We start from the raw sequence: 6030 nt of genomic DNA on the forward strand, positions 1-6030 counted from the left end.
CGACTGCCTCCCACTTCCCGTGAATGAATAGAAGTGAAGCGTGAGTGAAGTATGCCGGCCGTTCATTCACTGCAGATGGGACAATATCCTCGACTTCCCTCCCTGACAGTTTATCGAGTGTTTCTCTGCAGCATCCGGGTTGCAGCAGTTCAAGAAGGAGCTCACCTCCACCATTTTCTCAAGGTCAACAAATAAAGATGGATGACAAATGGTGGACTGGCCAGTGTCGACCAGGTCCTGTGAATTAAAATGAATGAAGCCTATGTGAAGACAGTGGTGCTTCGGTTTCAGAAGGAACTAATCTGTGGAATGTCTTTCTTCCCGTCCCCGCCCTCTGACCTCTGACGTTGATGAATCAAGTCGGAAGATATCAAAACAAAACACGTAGCACTAAGTCTCTCTGTCACCCCACGTCCACCTCTTACAGTCACAGGACATTTTCTTCCCTTCCCATTTTATTATTTCGTCTTTTTCTCCCCTCGTTTACCTCTCAATCTCTATTTCTACCTTTAATGCCTTTATTTATATCCCTCCCCCACATCACTCAATCTCTCTCTGTCTGTCTGTCTGTCTCTCTCTCTATAATGCCTTTGTATACTTTCTTTCCCTCATTACTCAGTCTCTATTTTTTCATTTTTTTTCCATATGCTCCTCCCATTACTCTCCATACATCTATTTATTTTTCTAACATTTATCATCTTTCTTTATCCATCATCACTCTTTGCTTAACACCTTTATCTTTTCCCTGCTCCTTATTTCTCTCTAACCCCTTTATTTTCTTTCTCTTCCTCATTACTTTGTCTCTAACACCTTCATTGTTTCTCTGTGTGTCCCTCATTAGTTATTTCCATCTTTATTCCACTTTAATACATTCATTTATATTTTCTCTTCCTCCATTCCCCTTCAAATTTATATTTCGCTTTTCTCACTCTCCCTTATTACTCACGCAATCTATTTCTTTTCTTGGTCTCCCTCTGTCTTTTACTGTTTCCTCCAGTTGTATGAACTTATCTGTTTCACTCCACTTTGCGACACGGCGTTGGTCTCAGGATGTAAGTTAGCAGCAGGACAGTCTGGAAACAGTAAATGCAGCCTTTCCTTTCCAAAGGTTTCTCCACATAACTGCCTCATGAATGCATCCACCTGCGACTAGTTACCTAACGTTCAGTCTCCTGGTGCCGGCTATCACCTCCCCAGGTGTTGTTAGGACCTAGAGCAGAGTTTTTGTTATTTCTCACCTAGCTTGGCAGAGTCCCAGAGAGATAGTTAGAACACGGGATCTCACTTCAACGGGCTTGGAGACTGTTCTGTCATTAATCATCTCTAAATTTCTAGTTGTGCATCATCACCTTCCATCCTCCCCGCGATCTCGGATTGTTGAATTAGCAGTCTCCGAACAGAGAACGACAATGTTGTGGCCATTACGGAGAAATGGATAATACAGGGGCAGGAATGGTTGTTGGATATTCCGGGGTACAGATGTTTCAAAAGAAATAGGGAGGGGGGTAAAAGAGGTGGGGGAGTGACGTTGCTAATCAGGGATGGTATCACAGCTGCAGAAAGGGAGGTCGTGGAGGAGGGCTTTTCCACTGAGTCAGTATGGGTGGAAGTCAGAAACAGGAAAGGAACAGTCACTTTATTGGGAGTTTTCCATAGACGCCCCCAATAGCAACAGAGACGCTGAGGAACAGATTGGGAGACAGATTTTGGAAAGGTGCAGAAGTAGTAGGGTTGTTGTCATGGGCGACTTCATCTTTCCCTAATATAGACTGGAACCTCCTCAGTGCAAATAGTTTGAATGGAGCAGATTTTTTCTCGTGTGTCCAGGAAGGATTTCTGACTCAATATGTTTATAGGACGATTAGAGGGGAGGCCATATTGGATTTGGTGCTTGGCAACGAACCAGGTCAGGTGTCAGATCTCTCAGTGGGAAAGCATTTCGGTGATAGTGATCTCAACTCCCTGGCTTTTACTATAGTCATGGAGAGGGATACGATCAGGCAGTATGGGAAAGTATTTAATTGGGGAAGGGGGAATTACAATGCTATTAGGCAAGAAGTACGGAGCATCAGTTGGAATCAGATGTTCTGATGGAAATGCACGATAGAAATGTGGAGGTTATTTAGGGAGCAGTTGCTACAAGTACTGTATAAGCTTGTCCCACTGAGGGAAGGAAAGGATGGTAAGGTGAAGGAACCTTGGATGACAAGACATATGGAACACTTAGTCAAGAGGAAGAAGAAAGCTTACTTAAGATTCAGGAAGCTAGGATTGGACAGGGCTCTAGAGGTCGACAAGGTAGCCAGGAAGGAACTGAAAAATGGACTTAGGAGAGCGAGACGGGGGTATGAGAAAACATTGGCGTTTAGGATGAAGGAAAACCCGAAGGATTTCTATACTTATGTGAGGAACAAAAGGAAGTCCAGAGTGAGTTTAGGGCCAATCAGGGATAGTGGAGGGAACTTGTGTGCGGAGTCAGAGGAGTTAGGGGAGGTCCTTAATGAATACTTTGTTTCAGTATTCACCAGTGAGAGGAAACTTGACGTTTGGGAGAACAGCATGAAACAGGCAGATATGCTCGAACAGGTTGATGTTAGGAAGGAGGATGTGCTAGAAATTTTGCAAAACCTGAGGATAGATAAGTCCCCTGGGCCAAACGGGATATAACCAAGATTGGAGGGTGGCAAATGTTATTCCCTTTATCAAGAAAAGGAATAGGGATAATCCTGAAAATTACAGACCGACCAGTCTTACTTCTGTGATGGGCAAAATATTGGATAGGATTCTGAGAGATAGTAATTATGATTATTTGGAAAAGCACAATTTGGTTAGAAAAAATCAGCATGGTTTTGTGAGGGGCAGATCATGCCTCACAAGCCTTAATGAATTCTTTGAGGATGTGACAAAACACATCGATGAAGGTAGAGCAGTGGATGTGGTATATATGCATTTTAGCAAGGCATTCGAAAAAGTTCCACATGGTAGGCTCATTCAGAAAGTTAGGAGGCATGGGATTCAGGGAAATCTGTCTGTCTGGATACAAAATTGGCTGCCCAATTGAAGATAGAGGGTGGTTGTAGATGGAAAGTATTCAGCCTGGAGCTTGGTGACCAGAGGTGTTCCACAGGGATCTGTTCTGGGACTTCTGCTCTTTGTGATTTTTATAAATTACTTGGATGAGAAAGTAGAAGGGTGGGTTACGAAGTTTACCAATGGCACAAAGGTTAGTGGAGTAGTGGATAGTGTAGAGGGCTGTTGTATGTTGCAACAGGACATTGACAGGATGCAGAGCTGGGCAAAGAAGTGGCAGATGGAATTCAACCCAGAAAAGTGTGAAGTGTTTAATTTTGGAAAGTCGAATTTGAAATCAGAATACAGGGTTAATGGCTGGATTCTCGGCACTGTGGAGGAACAGAGGGACTCTGAGGTCCAAGCCCATAGATGTCTCAAAGTCACTATCCAAGTTGATAGGATTGTAAAGAAGGCGTATGGTGTGTTGGCTTTCATTGGCAGGGGAATTGAATTTATGAGCCTTGAGGTTATGCTGCAGCTGTATATAACTCTGGTTGGACCACACTTGGAATATTGATTTCAGTTCTGGTCACCTCATTATAGGAAAGATGTGGAAGCTTTAGAGAGGGTGCAGAGGAGATTTACCAGGATGCTGTCTTGTCTGGAGTGCAGGTCTTATGAGGAAAGGTTGAGGGAGCTCGGACTTTTTTCAATGGAGCGAAGAAAGATGAGAGGTGACTTGATAGATGTTTACAAGATGATGAAAGGCATAGATAGAGTGGAAAGTCAGAGACTTTTTCCCAGGGTGGAAATGACTATTACGAGGGGGCATAATATTAAGGTGATTCGTAGAAGGTATAGTGGAGATGTCAGAGGTAAGTTCTTCACACAGAATGTTGGGCGTGTGGAATGCACTGCGGGCAGTAGTAATGGAGTCAGATGCTTTAGAGACTTTTAAGCGACTCTTGGATAGGCACATGGAGGATAGTAAATTGTAGGGTATGCAGGGTAGATGATCTTAGTAGGATAATAGGTTGGCACCACATCGTGGGCCGAAGGGCCTGTACTGTGCTTTACTGTTCCATGTTCTATGTTCTAGAGAACAGATCGCCTCACTGTGGAAATTATACATTCAATAGAATGAGCTTCAGTGCCCTGATGAATAAAGTACTGGCCCTGACCCGCAAGGCAAAGATTATGGACATAAGTTTGGTTTGTTCTGGTCATCGCATTTTCGGAAGAATTTGATTGTACTGGGGGCGGGAGGCGAAGGAGCAGAGGAAATTTACTTGGATGATGATGTTCACCAATGATGAGAGATTGGATATTATTTCGGATTGTATTCTTTGGAGCACAGAATGTTGAGGAGAACCATGTTCTGGAACAGACCAGACCCCATGAAAATATTTGAATCAGGTAGCCTAAACCTTTAAATGTTCTTATTTTATAGGCAAATGTGAATCTCTGTGTTCGAGATGCAATGTGACTGCTGAAACCTCTCCACGTTAAGCAAAACAATTTATTTAATCACCATAGTTAAAATACAACCAAAGAAAAAGGAACTTAGAATACCAACTCGACTAATAAACTTAACAGAATAATAGATACAGTAACTATTGCTAATTAATTGTTATTATATAGTAATATCCATAAACATTCACCTTGGCTAAAATGAAAATTCAGAAAAAAATAATTTTGTCTCACATTTAACCTAGCAGCAGAAAAAAAAATACAGGTTTGAGCTGTAAGTTGTTGTTGGGTAGGGTAAGTGTCGTTTGGGAGGCAGAAAGTTAGAATTTGGTAAAATGTTTGGGGGAAAGCATTGCGTGTTACTTTAATAGATTATGTGCATTTTCTGTGCTCACAAATGTAAAGTGTATGTCAGTGACAAGCAACTTCAAAGTTTGCAAGTACACAGACAACACCCGATTTGAATCATTTGTATCAAAAAGCCGTATAGTTAGCAGGCCAAGAAGCAGTTTTTATTTTTAAATCATGACAACAAGGTTTTGAATGTAGACAAACAATTGGAACCAGTTACTTAGATACCAAAAATCAATTGAACTTGAATCTGATGGTTTTGACAACATAGGATAAATCCTATTGTAAGAAATTGATATGTCATCAAAAGTGTAAAAGAAGGGGGCAGTTGGGCAAACCATCAGAGTTAACTGCTCTCTGGCAGAGCTAACAGCCCACTGCTCTCAAAAGAGAATCGTTGACTCTTACAGAATCCTCTGTGTCTTAAAGCTCCATCTAAATAACAAAGGTACCCACGGCACAACTAGTTGATATTCCTGACAGAAGAATTGATCGAGAAGGCATTCTGACAGAAGAATCGACAGAGAAGGCACAGAACATTACGGAGGATGTGTAAAGTGGCTGTAATTTCGAGTGACTAAATTCTATTTTTATTTGATATGTGATGTATATATATTCATTGGTGCAGCATACCATTAGAACCTTATTTTATTCGGGAATAGTTAGTGGTTAGAAGGGAGTTATTCGGTTTCTTAATGTTATGTTAATTTGTTCACTGTTAGAGTCAGATAAATAAGTTGTTACTTGTTCATTTTAAAGTCTGTGTCATGTATAATTTTATTTATCCACTGGAAGTTTCAGAAAGGCATGTTAGAACATGTTTTGCACTTATTTTACAGATTAAACAGGAGACACTTCTCTTCGGGTGTATCGGTTTTCGTTTTCAAAGGTGTGCAAACCTCCGCTTTATAAGTACATCTCAGTACATGCAACATTACCAGAAAATCTAATCTAAGTCTATGCTGTGCGTGCTTGATCACATTATGTATTTCTAAACGTTTTGCTATGACTTCCTTTTTCTAAGACTGAAACATATTCCCAATGACAGGCATTAAGCTAACGATAGATGTTTTCTCTTTCTCTCCCTCTGTTTTTGAGTAAAGGTGCTTGCGGTTTTCCAATCCACCGGAAGGAGGGATGATAAAATCCTTCAGAGAATGCAAAGGAGATTGACGAGAACGATACACAAGGATTTCA

Source organism: Rhincodon typus, chromosome 49 (assembly GCF_021869965.1).
Source record: "Rhincodon typus isolate 14 chromosome 49, sRhiTyp1.1, whole genome shotgun sequence".
NCBI lineage: Eukaryota > Metazoa > Chordata > Chondrichthyes > Orectolobiformes > Rhincodontidae > Rhincodon > Rhincodon typus.